At 37.5% G+C, this 16,711-nt stretch overlaps 1 protein-coding gene across 1 annotated transcript in view; it reads right to left on the bottom strand.

Annotated features, from left to right (window-relative positions):
- The window catches only part of USP32 (ubiquitin specific peptidase 32), a 263,795-nt gene that overhangs the window by 189,297 nt on the left and 57,787 nt on the right, over window positions 1-16,711 (bottom strand).

Below are 16,711 nucleotides of genomic sequence, written 5' to 3'. Positions count from 1 at the left end.
TAACAAAACAGATGTGTAATATCAGAAAAGGATAAAGTTAAAGGAAAGCCAAAATTCAAGGCAAAAGAAAGAAGGAGCTTCCTAGCTCTGAGCATCTCAATTTATGGCCCTTCTATTTTAGGATGAATATTAAGTTCTTCATTTTACTTGATATTTTATTCATTTATTACTGAAAATAATGAAAGCCCTCAAAATTCATAAGTATCAGAGAATTATCAAATTCTATTGTCCAAAAATAAATTCTTACAAACCCATACCAGTGCAAGTGAAAGAAGAGGGTAAAGACTTATTAAACTGTATTCGATCCCACTACTCTATTTCACTTAGACACACGAATAGTTGGTTGAAAGCAACAGCTAGACACAAATGGTAAAAAGAGTTTAAATGTTCTCCCTGAAGAGCTCTATGCTAATAAGGCAGTGGTATTTACTTCTACTTCAATTTCTTGCATTCCAAATATGACCCCAAGGAAGTGAGGGGATGGTGAGGAAAGAGAGTTCAGAAAGCATATTAATTAAACTTACATAAAATATCATTATATTGTAAATGCCATTAAACCCTTTGTTGTCTCCACCATCTGGATAATAATAAAGAAACTTACTTAGAGTCAAAATATTATTAAAGTTCCTCTCTACACAGAAGTTATCATACGAGAAACTAATTGTTTTCTAGCATTATTACTGATTTTTATCAACAGTGCTATTACTAGCTAGTCTAAACATGTATCAACAATTTTAAATGTGGTCTTCAGAATTCTGAAAAAGATTAAAATACATTGTAGTGGTGCTTACTATACATTCTTAACAGATTTTCTTGTTTTTTCACATCAGTAATAACAAAATGGCTAGATTTAGATTCAGAGAACCTAGATTTGAATTCTAGCAGTGCCATTTATCTGCTATGTGACCCTGGGTGAGTAACCACCCTTCTAGGCTGGGCTTAAGTTCCTGAACTGTAATACTGGACTTGATAAACTCTCTAAAAGTCCCTTTTATCACTAAATCTATGATCTCAATTTTTAACCACTTTATCTTTCCCCAAAGGTCAAATCCCACTGTCATTAATCTCATTTTATTAATAAATTCCCATTATTGTTACTATTGGTAATTTGACAACAAATGAGTGTAACTCATCTGTTATATAGAATACAAGTGTAAACTCCACCTTACACACATACACATAGACCAACACATCTATATATACCCACACCTAAGTACAGGCATTCTCAGATTCTGGCTGTTAACTCTGCTTTTCTCCCCCCTAAAGTAGGTATTTATTTTCCAGTCATTCTTCTATACAGATGAATATTACCAGACAGGATAAAAATAAGCACAGATGAACATTTCTCCCTACATTTAATTTATACCTAAAATATGATTAAACCGATTCTCTTAAGTATTTTAGAAAAGCCCATATAAAAGTATTTTAGAAAAGACAGTGAATACAAGTGAAACAACAATGTTAGGCACTGTACATCCTCAACAAGAAAACCAGGATTGCCACATAGCCTTTTCGTATCTCAATTCTTATACTTTTAAAAATCCACCTGGAAAGACTTGTATGGTCTGATGCTGAGTGAAGTGAGCAGAACCAAGAGAACATTGTACATAATAACAGCCACATTGTTCAATGACTAATACTGATAAACTTAACCGTTCCCAGCAATACAAGGATCTAAGACATCTCCAATGACCTCGTGATGGAAAATGCTATCCACATCCAAAGAACGAACTATGGAGTTTGAATGCAGATTGAAGCACACCACTTGCTATTTTTTTTTCTTCTGTTGAGTTGTGTTTCCTCCTTCTGGTGGTTCCTCCTATTGGTTCTAATTCTTATTTACAACATCACTAATTTGAAAATATGATTAATAGGAATGTATATGTGTAGTCTATATCAGATTGTGTGCCATCTTAGGGATGGTGGTGGGGAGGAAGGGGGAGAAAAATTTTAAACTCAAAAGCATATGGAAGTGATTGTTGATAAATCAAAAAAAAAGAATCAAAAAAAAGAATATTCTTCAGGACCTTCTATCATTTAATTGCTTTTCAGGCTGTAGCTAGACAGCCCTCCTAGCATGGGCAGAACTAAGAGAAAAAAGGGGGAAAGATTTTTTAAAAAACCGCTAGCACCACTAACAACAACAAAACAAAACCACAGCCACTACCTCTTCCCCCCTACACGCCTCTAGGGAGCAAAAAAATAAAAAATAAAATAAAAAACTGCGAAGAACAAAAGTCAGGTATCCTAGGCTTTTCTTTGCCTTTCAGAGGACCAAGTCTAAAGACACCACATTATGTACAGTCCATGTGGTAGGTGAAGCTAACCCCTTACAATTCACAATGGGCTTTCTAATGCAAACTGGTGCCTATGAAGCACCAGGAACATCAAGTACATAAGCACTGATGATAACACTCCTAGTGCAGTCACAGATTTCTTCTCCTGCTTATCCTGACATTAGGAATGGAAGAGTAGGAATAACTCCAAGGAACGTCAGGGCCAAAGCATGGATAACAAGTCACCAATCAAGGTCATCTGTAGAAAAGAGGCTTCTTATATGCAGCCTGTCCCAGGACCTAAGCTGATGCTCCTTTTACAGCCCCACACACAATATATCCTGGCCCACACGCCAAGACCTCCCTCTCCTCAATAACATCAGATGAATGATATATAAACTTTGTCCCCTTAAAAGCTCCTATGGAGGAGCCTCCCCTTGTTCTACTGGGGCTAAATAGGGAATTTCCCTCATGCTCAGAATTACTAATAAGTCTACAAGTTAGCTAAGGGATCCACAATTCATGACTCTACAAGTCAGTTAAGGAAGAATCCCTTTTCTTTCAAGTAAATACATACCCAACATAGTAATACAGTAACAGTTTCACCTCCTCTCATGTCACTTTCGAAAGCAAGATATGTCTCAAAAATACCATCTCTTGATCTCCAAAGCCCTTTCTGGGAAAAGGTTTTCCAAACCATCCCCAAAGAAAGGAAGCCTACGTGGTTACTCTGGGCCAACTGAGGGGGACCTGTGCTACTTCTTCAAAATGTATAGAGTCCTCTGAGGGGACAAGAATCTTGAAGCCAAGACAATGCTGCACTGGGGAAGGAATAAGAAAGAACCAAACAGGTCAGCTGGATCTATTTCCAAACACAGCTTATTCTTTTTAAAGGGATATGAAGGTATCCAGGGAAGACTAGTACCTCTGCTGTGAGAGCTGCTGAGCCCTTTTTATGGCTGCTTTTCACCCTTGGTGCCAACCTGCCACCCAGCTCTAACTTGTGGCTCCAAAAGGCTGTAGCATGCGTTAGAGCCACACACTGGTGAACTGTTTGGCATACAGGCTAAACTAGGTTGAGGGTAACCAACAGGCCTCAAACATATCAGTTTGATGGGGAGGCATCTACCACAAGCGTGTGAAGACTTTAAGCAAAACAGGTGTATGTGAACAATTTGCTCCAACAAGCCATGAAGGAGGCAGAAGCAGGCACTGTGGAACACTTAGAGCTTGGTTAGAAATCGGAGACACCAAGGTTATCCACTGCATCCCAAGCCATCACCAGTTGTCTTGACTTCTGTCTTACCACTGGACTCCAATGACTGGGGAAGAGAGAGCGAGGCCAACAACTCTGCAATACTTTGCATCATAAATCCAATTTATGTGCAAGTAAAAAGACATCCCTCATACAATTTTACTATTTTTAACCACCTTGAAGTCCTGTGCCAACAGGCAAATGATGAAGCAACTGGTGCAGATACACTGGGCACTGTAGTGACAGCCCTCCACATACAGGCAACCAGAGGCATAGGGTTGTCTTCTCACTAGACTGAAGCAGCAGTGGGATTTGGCAGACTCCTGGGTGTTTGTGCAGCCTTTTTTAAGGACTGTACTACAAACCTCCAGGTGTGAGGAAGAGGCTAGAAAAGGTGCCCTAAAAATTGTCTGGGTTCACCTGACCTAACCCTGGCCTGCTTAACACAGCAGGCAGGGATACTATCCTATAGTCAAAACATTTAAAAACGTACAAAAACTTTTGCAAAGATGATTCTATTCGTCATTACTACATGGAATGTGCACATACTTATGGAGAACAAAAAATCCGGTAGACTTGAAAAATGAACAGCTCTTGTTGCAAGAGAACTCAGCAGGCATCACTTCTAAATAGCAGCCCTGAGTGAAACAAGGCTGGCAAATAAAGGCTAGCTTACTGAAGTCAGAGCTAGATACACATTTCTTTGGAGTAGCCACAGTGACAGTGAGTGCTATGAAGCTGGCATAGGTTTCACAATCAGATCTAATCTAGTCAGCAAGCTTGTATGCCTCCCAAAAGGAGTGAACAATAGACTCATGACAGTGTCATTGCCACTTACAGGAAAGCACCATGCCACCATCATCAGTGTACATGCTTCCACCATGACAAACCCAGATGAGGTCAAAGAAAAATTTTATGAAGACCGGGAGACCTTTATCATTCATGTGCCAAATAAAGACAAGCATGTAAGACCTGTAAGCCTTGTCAGACTACCAGACATGGCAAGGGAGTCCTTGGGAAGAATGGAGTTGGAAATAGCAATGATCACTTACTACTGAAGACTTGTACGTCTCATGACCTTCTCATCATCAACACTGTCTTCCATTTACCTAAATGCAATAAAATTTCGTGGATGGACCCTTGCAGCAAACACTGGCATTTAACAGACAATGTCATTGGAAGAAGAGACAGTTTGTGAGAGTGACAAAGGCAATGTGTGGTGCAGAATGGTAGACTGATTACAGTCAAGCTATACATTCAACAAAAGCAGCAGCCTCAAGGCAAGATGACTACCAGAAAACTTAACATCAACAGATAAAAGCACTTCAAGAACAATTTGTTGCTAACTGGAGGGAAAGCTGAGCCAACACACGGCTGGCAACAGTGGAGCAGAAAAGGAGTGGGCAGCTAGGGCTTTATCCCAAAGAGATCGTACAAATGGGAAAAGGACCCACATGAACAAAAATATTTATAGCAGCTCTTTTTGTGGTAGCAAAGAACTGGAAATTGAGGGGATACCCATGAATGGCTGAACAAGCTGTGGTATATGAATTTAATGGAATACTATTGTGCTATAAGAAACAATGAGCAGGCAGACTTCAGAAAAACCTGAAAAGACTTAAATGAACTAATGTTGAGTGAAGTGAGCAGAACCAGGAGAAGACTGTACAGTAACAGTCACAATGTGCAATGACCAACTTTGACAGACTCATCTCCTCTCAGCAATGCAAGGATCCAAGACAACTCCAAAGGACTCATGATGGAAAATGCTGTCCACATACAGAACAAGAACTATGGAGTCTGAATACACACTGAAGCATATTATTTGATCTCTCTCTTTCTTTTTTTTTTTTTTGGTTTCTTCCTTCTCATGGTTTCTCCCATGGGTTCTAATTCTTCTTTACAACATGACTAACGTGAAAATAGGTTCAATATGAATGTATATGTAGAGCCTGTATCAGATTACATGCTGTCTTGGAGTAGGGGGGAGGGGAGAGATGGGGAGAAAATTTAGAACTCAAAATCTGATGGAAGTGAATGTTGAAAACCAAAAATAAATAATTTTTTTTCTTTAAGAAAAGAGAAAAGAAAAAAGGGAAAAAAGGGGGGAAAAAGGAGTGGCCAGCTTTCAGAGATCTGGTGTACAACACTGCATTTAATCTTCTGGGCCAATACACTCACAAACATCAAGTTTGGTTTGAGGAAAATTATAGGAAAATTAAAAAGCTGCTAAACAAAAAATGAGAATTCCACAGGGTTTACCAGCAGGATAGTTCACGTGTCTGTAAGAAAAAATTGTTTTACTTCATCCAAAGTAAACTGCAAGAGAAATTCAGAGAGATGCAGGATTCTTGGCTCAGTAAAAAAAAAAGCAGTTGAAATTCAGTTTCACACTGATAATAACAATCCAAAGCACTCTTGTGATGTCCTGAAGGCTTTTTATGGGCCAAAGACCTTTGATGCATCTCAGTTACTCAGCACTAATGAAGCCACACTGATCAGTGATAAGAACATAATCCCAGAGGGATGGGCTGAACATTTCCATAGTGTTCTCAACAGACTGTCATCCACCAATGCTGAACCCATTGACCATTTACCTCAGGTTGAAGTCAATCCCTCTCTAGCCAAACTTCCAATTGAAGAAGAGGTTTTGAATACCATTCAGCTCCTCTCGTGCAGCAAAGTGCCTGGTGCTAATTTTATTCTAGCTGAGATTTACAAGGCAGGGGGTCCACTACTCATATAAAAGCTGACTAAAATTTTCCAGGTGGAATTGCAAGAGGAGGTTATCCCCCAGGAGTTCAAGGATACCTCCACTGTCCATCTCTATAAAGGAAAAGGAAATAGGTTGTTCTGTGACAACCACAGTAGGGTCTCTTAAGTTGTTGCTGGCAAGATTCTTGCCAGAGTGCTCCTTAATAGGCTGATTCTTCAGCTGGAAGATGGTCATCTACCCAAGAGCCAGTGTAGTTTCAGAAAGGGCTGACAAATGGTCAATAATGTTATTTTCTGTCTGACAACGCCAGAAGAAATGCCAGGAGCAGAACAGAGGTCTGTACACAATGTTTATCAATCTGCTCAAGGCCTTTGATACTATCAGTCATAAGGGCTTGCAGAAGATCATGGCAAAATTTGGTTGCCAAAAGAAGTTCATCCTTACTGTACACCAAATCCATGACAGCATGTGTATATGGGTTCTGGATAATGCTCTTGTACTTTAACAGTCACCAACGGAATGAAGCTAGGCTGCGTGCTTGCTTCTGTGCTTTTTAGCATGATATTTTTAGCAATGTTGTTAGATGTCTTCAATGAGAACAAAAATGGTATCACGGAGGCAGCTAGATGGCACAGTGAAGAGAGCACCAGCCCTGGAGTCAGGAGGACCTGAGTTCAAATCCGGCCTCAGACACATAACACTCACTAGTTGTGTGACCCTGGGCAAGTCACTTAACCTCAACTGCCTAGCCAAAAAAAAAAATATATATATATATCTCAACGTCAGCTACCAACATTGACGATAAATTATTTAACTTGAAAAGGCTACAAGACAAGACTGAAATGGAGAGAGAGCTGGTGTGTGACTTTGCTCACACATGATTGTGCACTCAATGCAGCCTATGAAGCTAACGTGCAACACAGTATAGATTTGATTCTCTGCCACTTGTGATAATTTTGGCCTGACTATTAACAACAAGAAAAATGGTTCACCATCCATCCACACATGGAAATATCAGTTCCAGCAAATACAGAAATTTTGAATGCTATGGATAAGTTCACTCACCTTGGCAGTATATTTTCCAGAGATATACACACAGATGATGAGGTTGATGCATGCAACACACTGTTAGTGAAACTGTGAACTGATCCAACTATACTAAGAGAGCAATTTAGAACTATGCCCAAAAGGTTATCAAACTATGTATACACTTTGACTGAACAATAGCACTGCTAGGTTTCTACACCAAAGACATCAAAGAAAAGAAGAAGGACTCATAGGTACAAAAATATTTATAGCAGCTCTTCTTGTAGTACCTAAAAATTGGAAACTGAGGGGATACCCATCAATTAGGGAATGGGTGAACAAGTTGTAGAATATGATTATAATGGAATGCTATTGTGCAATAAGAAATGATGAGACGGATGATTTCAAAAAATCCTGGGAAGCCTTAACATGAATTGATGCCATGTGAAGTGAGTGGAACCACAAGAATATGGTACATAGTAACAGCAATACTGTACGATGAAGAACTATGAATGACTTGACTACTCTTGCAGCAACACAATGATCTAAGACAATCTCAAAGGACTCATGATGAAAAATGCTATCCACCTCCAGAGAAAGAACCGATGTCTGAATACAGACTGAAGCATATTATTTTTCACTTTTTTTTTGAGTCTTCTTGCACAAAATGACTATGAAAATGTTTTATATGATTGCACATGTATAACCTATATCAGATTGTTTACCATCTCAGGGAGAGGGGAGAGAAGGAAGGGAGGAATAGAATTTGGAACACAAACCCTATACAAAAATAAAACCAACAAATGTCAAAATTGTTTTTATATGTCACTGGGGGGAAAATAAAAACCAGTACATTAGTGTTTCTATTTTTCCAAATCTCCTCCAGCGTTTGTCATTTTCCTGTTATGTCATGTTAGCTAATCTGATAGCTATACGGTGGTGATTCAGTTGTTTTAATGTGCATTTCTCTAATCTATAGTGATTTAGGACATTTTTTCCTGTGACTACTAATAGCTTTGATTTATTCTTCTGAAAACTGCTTGTTCATATCTTCAACCATTTCTCAATTAGGGAATGTCCCTTATTTTCATAAATTTGGCTCAGTTCCCTACATAACAGAAATAAGGGACTTTACCAGAGAAACTTGCTGTAAATTTTTTCCCAGTTTCTTGCTTCCCTTCTAATTTTCGACTGCATCTAATTTTGTTTGCACAACAATTTTTTAATTTCATGCAACCAAAATTATCTGTTTTGCTTTCTGTGATCCTTTCTATCTCTTGTTTGGTCATAAAATTCTCTTAGCCATAAATCTGAAAGCTAAATTTTTCCACGCTCTCCTAATCTGTTTATGATATCACCTTTCATGTCTAAGTCACGTTACCCATTTTGACCTTATTTTGGTATATACAGTGTGAGATGTTAGTCTATACCTTGCTTCTGCAAGACTGCTTTCCAGTTTTCCCAGCAATTTCTGTCAAATAATAAATTCTTGCTCCAAAGACTTGGATTTTATCAAATACTAGATTACTATAGTCATTCATTGTTGTATTGTATATACCAAATCTATTCCACTGACCAGCAACTCCACTTCTTAGCCAATAAAAGATTTTTCTGATGATTTTTGAAATATATAGTCTGAAATGTGGTACTAAAAACAGCTTATTCTTAACAAGAAAGTCTTCCTGGAATCTAGATTCCAGAGAGCCCTTCTCCTTCCTGGAGTGCTATGATTTATCAGAAATGGTTTCTGGGAGGTTGAACATCTGGCCTGGGTAGTCAGATACATTAAGAATGTATCTGTGATTAGCAGGTATAAACCTCTTCCTGAGATGGGAAGGTACCATTTTGCCAGTTGGAGATAAGGACCACCCGGGTTAAGTGCATCCTCCTACTGGCACAAGGACACAGTAACAGCTTCCTTGTCCTTAAACAGAGTGAAACATGCTGCCCTGTAGCAAGCACAACACAGCATTACCACCCAAATGACCAAAACAGCACTAGACCCACTCCCCAAAACATGCTATTCTCGTTAACCTGTTAAGTTAGCATAAGATATTTCTAATGGCATTGATATTCCCCATAAACAAGTGTATGCAGTCGAAGATATCAAAAATTCCTCCACTTGCCATGACTCTAAAAGGGAGAGCCAATTACTGTCAAGTCTTGTACTCTCTAGGCCCCAGACCATTTGGACAAAACCATAGCCAGTGCCTGGGAATTCATGTAGATAAAAATCTTCTCTGCCCCATCCTTCAAGACTCTCTCACATGCCAGTTGTGCAGTCTGAAGTTCAACTCACTGGAAAAATTTTCCAGGACCCACATTGCCTAAGGTATCATGTTCATAGTTAGTGGCAGATAAAGTCCAGTTGCATATACTTCTCATATAATGGATAAAGCCATTAGTCAACCAAGTGAAAGGGTGTTCCTCAAGAGCCAGGTCCTTTTAGGCGAAGGCCTACTGGGCCAGAAGAGAAAGTAAGGTTACAAGATATGAACAAGTCTCAATCTCTATCATAATCACCACCTATGTGGGAAAGGTACAGGAGGGACCTAGACAAACATGACTTTTAAGGTATAATATCAATTTAGCAATAGAAGCCTCCTGTGTTCTACTCAACTGGTTTAAAGAGATCATCTTATATCATGCAACTCATAACAGATAAATCTAAACAAAGAGTGATTGTACAATCCTTTGTCCTCTATTCAGTAGCAACCCAGGAAGAAGCAGACTCCTCCTTTTCTTTCTTTTTGGTGAGGCAGTTGGGGTTAAGTGACTTGCTCAGAGTCACACAGCAAGTGTCAAGTGTCTGAGGGCGGATTTGAACTCAGGCCCTCCTGACTCCAAGCCTGGAGCTCTATCTACTGCGCCATCTAGCTGCCCCTAGGTCCCTCCCTTTCAAAAAACACATAGTAAATGGCCTCTCTAGGGAACATGAAGTTCCAGAAGCCTAAGTCATTTAATTCTGGCTACTTCTTGGTGCCTATCAACGGCTCAATTCAGGTGGACTTTATTGAAGGAAACATGGGCTTTTGCACATCAAGTGCCTCCTCCTTACTCCCAGGTTCCTTCTGTATACTGTCTTCTCTCATTAGATTATAAATTCCTTGATGGCAGGGAGTGCCTTTTTCATATTTGTATTCGTTATGCTTAATACAGTAAGGTTTAAGAAGACTGGACTTGTATTAACTGATGCAAAATGAAATTAACTGAATCAGGAAAAAACTGTACATAGTAACCGCAACACTGTGTGATGATCAACTATGAATGCAATACAATGATCCAAGACAATTACAAAGGACTCATCCAGATAAAGAACTGATGGACTCTGAGTGCAGATGGAAGAATAGTTTTTTCACTTTCTTTATTTTTTCATGTTTTTTTTCCTTTTGGTCTGTTTCTTCTTTCAAAACTATGACTGATACAGAAATATGTTTTAAAAGATTGCATATATATAACCTATATCAACTGCTTACCATTTTAGGAAGAAGGAAAGGAGGTAGAAAAAATTGGAACTCAAAATGTTGGAAAAGTGAATGCCAAAAATTTTCTTTACATGTAATTGGAAAAAGAGACAAAAAGTTAAAAAAAAATTAAGAATATTCATCTTTTTTTCCTTAAATAGTTCACTAAAAGAGAAGTACTTTACAAAATTATGTGATGTTATGGAGGGGCAGGTCTGAGGGTACTTCTATATTATTTCAAAATATGTCTTTCTCATGTCAAAGTACTTTGAAACCAAAAGAAGAAATTTCCATTTTTCTAAATGTTAATATGAAGTACAATCATTTTAGACAAAAATTTCTTCCTGAAACGTCTGTATTTGATTAATATTTTTTGAAACCAAGCACTCAAAACAAAACAATGCAAGTTCCTCAAATTAAAGCTCATAGCCAAAAGATACATGATTTCATTTATGACATAAAATTAGAATTATGAGTAATAAATTTAGAAAATATACTTGTTTCCCAACTTTAAAAATATCTGCCCTGAAAATGAATAAGAATTAAAAATAAGCTTAATAATCACTTATCAAGTTGATAAAAATCATTCCCATTTTATTTGAAAAACCCATAAATTTTACACATGAATGAAAAAATAGCCCATTTACCATGAACAGACACGATATGATCTGAACAAGAATGGTTAATCAATTTATCTTGAGATAATATGCTGAAACGAGAATATAAATAATTATTTGGTAATCAAACAGTAAGAATTTTACTAAAACATATCTTTTGTGTGATGCTGGGTTTTCCTTAACTCTTACAAAAACAAAGTACGTATTTAAACTACTACCTGAAAATAGCAGTATCATCAAGTACACTATGTTTTGAGAAACTGCAAGAAAAAACAGCCCACCATTATTATTACTATTTTGTTACAAATAGGAATATCGCAATAAAACTAATAAATATTTGTATATTGTTCTTATTGTGTATTTGTTATAAAATTAATACATTCTTAATTCTGTCTGAATAAAAGAAGAAAATTATTCTCATAAACGATCTTGTAAAAGTAGAGGGACACATCTATTTAAAAGGTAGAAAGAAGAGGGTAGAAGCACTAGAAAATAAAGTTTGGAAAGCACTATAATAAGGTATAAAAGGAGATGCAATCTACATCATCTGATGTTAAAAGTTACATTCAAATCATAACTGCTACTGACATGATTTTCTTAAAGTCAAAATTCGTACATTCAAATCAGAATTACTACATTTATTCAGGCTCTATCCATGCTCCATCTAGCTGCCCAAGCTAAGCTGCCCTATATGCATCATACTAAGTGCTGAGGATACCCAAAAAAAAAAAAAAGGCAAAAAATGATCCCTGGTCTCAAGGAGCTTACAGTCTAATATAAGAGACAACATGTAAACAACTACCATACAGAGTAAGTAGGAGATAATCAGAAAAGGGAAAGCACTAATATTAAAGGGAATCAGGAAAGACTTCTTGCAGAAAGTGGGACTTTAACTGGAACTAGAAAGATGTCAGGAGGCAAAGGTGAAGAGGAAGTGCATTTCAGCCAGTGAAAATGCACAGGAGTTGAGAGATGTCTTGTGCAAAAAAAAAAGCAAGGAGGCCAGTGTCACTGGATCACAGCGTACATGAAAAGAGTAAGATTTACAAAGATTGAGGGGGCAGCTAGGTGGCACCTTGGATAGAGCTCAGGCCTTGGAGTTAAGAGGACCTGAGTTCAAATCCAGTCTCAGACACTTGACACTTACTAGCTATGTGACCCTGGGCAAGTCACTTAACCCTGATTGCCTCACCAAAAAGCAAAAAAAAATTAAAAAAAAATTAAAAGTTTTATGAAGACAAGAAAGGTAAAAAGGGGCCAAGATATGAAGGCTTTAAAAGACAAAAGGATTTTACATTTTAACCTGGAGGTAACAGGGAGACACTGGTGTTGATTGTGACATGGTCAGACCTATACTTTAGGAAGATCAATTTCACAGCTGAGTGGAGGATGGACTGGACTACAGATAGACTGGAGAGATTTCAGGAAGGGAGACTAATAAGAAAACTACTGCATTAATCCAGGAATAGGGTCAGGAGGATATGTAGTAGGGTGGTGGTATTGTCAAAGGAGAGAAGATGGTATATACAAGAGATGTTATGAAGATAGAACCTATAGGACTTTGCAACAAACTATCTATTAGGGAGGATCCGGGTATGGGGAGCGGGGCACGGAGGATTATTGGGAAAGGATGAGGAATAAAGCATAATACCTAGGTTGAGAGCCTGGGTGATTGGGAGTACAGTGGTACTAACCACAGTAATAGGAAAGTTAAAGGGGGCAGATGGAGAGGAGAGAAGATAATTAATTCTTTTTTGGACATACTGAATTTGACTGTGGGACATCCAGTTCAACATATCCAATTGGCAGCTGGAGATGTGAGTACAGACCAAAGGTTCCCAAACATATTTGGCCTACCACTCTCTTTTCAAATAAAAAATTACTCAGCACCCCCCTGGAAATCTACTTTCTTTAACCCTTTAACAGTTTGGTTTTTTAAATTTGCATCATTTCAAAAAAATATTAAAAATTTTTTACATGATACATTTTTAATAATTTCTTACAAATTTGTGGGTTTTTTCTCACATTGAAATTTTGATGATGCAATATTGCGTCATGTAACTGTACAGTATCGTTAAAAAGTTAATACAGACGCATATTCCTGCCATGCATGCTGGACTTCCCTACAATGCACAACATACTCACCTGCCAACACCTGCTTGTTGAGACCTGTCAACAGACTTGACCACTGATTGGCTATAACTTGCATTTTGTGTGTTTGTTATTTGGAAAATAATGTAATCACTACAACTTTAACTCTGTTACACAACAAATAAAACATGTAGGAACCATTTTTCGAAATTTTCTTATCTTTTCATCTTTCCTTATGCTTCCACCCCTCCCATTTTTATTCAACACCAATTTCACCTGAGGCTACTACCCCCCTCTCATTGTTCTAACACCCTCCAGTGGACAATATCACCCACTTTGGAACCTATGGCTAGAGGTCAGCAGAGAAATTACGGCTGCATAATTAGATATGAGAATCATCAGTACAGAGGTAACTGATTTCATGGGAGCTGATGAGATCACCAAGGGAAATGGTATAGAGGGAGAAGAAAAGCAGCCCAGGACAGAATTTTGGGAAACACCCACTGTCAGCAGGAGTGATGAACATCCAGCAAAGGAGACATAAAAAGTGTGTCAGATAGGTAGGAGGTAAACTAGGATAGAATACTGTCACAGAAACCTAGAGAGAAGAGAATATCAATGAAGGAAAAGGTAGTGACTGACAATGTCCAAGGCTGCAGAGAGGTCAGTGAGATAACTTTGGGATGTTCCTATAACTTTAAAAACATACACAGTGAGAGACAAGGAAAAAAAAATTCAAGTAGTATGTCTTATGATACTAAGTACCAGATTCCTCACTCCTTATATTTCATATCAACTACTGAGAATAACAAAACACTTTGCCTCAGTTTGGGAGGATGGGAGGCAGAGAGAAAGAAACCACAGAATCAGAGTTTAGACAGAAAAATGTTGGGCAATTGCCACAAAAATAAAAAACTGAGGGGCATCTTGTAGGATTCATCTCTACATATTCATCTGAATTGAGTATTTTAATTCATGCACTGTAAAGTTAACAAAATAAGATGGTCTTAAAACATGAAAAGCTTCATACTTATTCCAAAGGGCTTTCACTCAGAAGATTTAAAATTTACTTTATAGTTCCATGGCTGAATATACTTAACTATCCCTTAAGCAGAATTTTCTTAATGCTGGCAGTAGTCAACGAAATTAGATCTACTACAATTATCAATTGCTGTTATCAATTACAAAAAAAATTTTTGGATCAAAGTGCTTTCTTAAAAATGATTTTTAGCAAGATGAGATTCTCTCTGAATACTTTTTCAACTACTAAAAAAGCCTTGACTACACAGCAATTTGTACAAATAAAGCTCACACCTGAATACATATGATTATACTATGCTAATTTCAATAAGAAAACTGTTAGTATCTGATTAAGAAATTGCTTCAAGCAAATAATTTTTGACATCTGGCACATCCCTTAAAATATTCACTAAGCAGATAATATATTTGACATAATGTTTTATAAAAGGAATTCACTAGTCCCATTATATTAATGACAGTTCATCTTCCACCACTAACCTAGTTTTTCAAGTTTATGATGCCATTTTAAAAGTCACTTCAGGTGAAAACTTGCCAATTATGAACCATATCAAGTAAGTAAATTGAATTTTTAAAAATCCATTTCTGTATGCTTACAAGATCACAACAGCTACATTTTGTTATGTCATTTTTATCTACCTAAATTTCTAGAAATATTTTTTTCTTATTTGCAAAAATACAAACAAAAAGCAATACAATTAAATCTATGACATAACATAGCTGTCTCAAAATGAAGACAGGGAAATGTAAATGTAGAATTCAGACAGAGGTGACTAACAAATTAAGCTATCATATCTAGCTATTGAAAAAAGGTTTCAGATTAGTATTCTTCTAAGTACTCTCTCTATGTGCAGCAATACCCAGATATGATGGAGGGTTATAAAGGAGAATGTCAGTTGCTTTTCTCACTTTACTGTAAACACTTTACAATTCAATTCCATTTAATAGTCTTTTATTAAGTATCTACTATATTCTAGGCATTGTGCTAGCATCTGGTGACGTCCCCAAACAGTGTGACCCAAAAGTCCCTGTTACCAGAGTTTGAATTTTACTGGAGCAAAAACCTACAATCAATCAATAAAGCAACAAGCATTTATTAAGTACAAACTAGATGCCAGGAAATGTGGCAGTCAATAAGGATACAAATACAAGAATAAAATAATCTCTCCTCTGAAGTAGCAAACATCCCATCACAGAGTCATGATGTATTTAAGTTCTTACACAATAAATATAAAACAAATACAAAATAGTTAAGTATTAGTTAGGAAGGAGGACACTAAGATTTCATATAAAAGATGAGGCTTGAGCTGTGTCTGAAAAAGATGTATTTTGCAAAGGAAAGATGAAAGGGGAGTATTTTCCAGGAATGAAGCACCAACCACACAAAGGTAAGCCAAAAGATAAAGTGCTTACTGTGAGGAAAAGTGAAGGAAGAAGAGTATTATCAATAAACCCCAAAGTCCTTGTGACTGCTCCTTACCCTAGAATGACACCTCTAGGCACACATATCCCCTTCGGTCTATCCTGTATCTGTGCCTCAAAATTAGGAAATAGGGCAACAAAGATGCCAGTCCACGCTTACCCCACTCTCAAAGGCCCCAGTATGAGTCTGAGATGTGCTGGTGCACAGCTTCATGCACCTGGAGCATTCCCCATGGTATACTTCTAACTATCCATTTCTGCAGTAACCATAGATCTGTCTCCCTATGCCAACATGATCTGAAAAAGATAACTTACTGTAACTTTTTCTCGGATCTCAACCATCAAGATTTAGTCAAGTGCTTTCTCTACCTCTGTTTGAAATGTGGTGGCACGCCACTGTACACCTTCCTACCACTCTGCTGCCTTGGTTCCACCTCACAAGTTAAGGTTCAAGGCTGTATAAAAAGAATAAGTTGCCCAACAACTGATTTTTCTATTTTGGGTTGTTTTTGACATCTGATATAATGCCATAACGTACAAAAGCATATGTAACAGTGAACATTGTTACTTCTAAAAAGCAATTATTTCTAACTATTAGCAAGTACAAGTGCAAATTCTAATTAGATATTTATTTTACGACATTTAACTTCATAAAATTAACTAGATTTCTCCATATGGACCCTGTACCTCAGGGAGAGATTTATGCCAAGAAAAGAGGACAGTCATCTAACTGTTGTCAGGTTTATAATCAGTGGCTACTAAAGGGCAGAGGCACAACAGAAGTAGAAAGCTAGACTCTAAGGAGG

Source organism: Phascolarctos cinereus, unplaced genomic scaffold (assembly GCF_003287225.1).
Source record: "Phascolarctos cinereus isolate Bilbo 61053 unplaced genomic scaffold, phaCin_HiC Scaffold_5;HRSCAF=322, whole genome shotgun sequence".
In the NCBI taxonomy this organism is placed as follows: domain Eukaryota; kingdom Metazoa; phylum Chordata; class Mammalia; order Diprotodontia; family Phascolarctidae; genus Phascolarctos; species Phascolarctos cinereus.
This window is presented reverse-complemented; position numbering and strand designations above follow the sequence as displayed.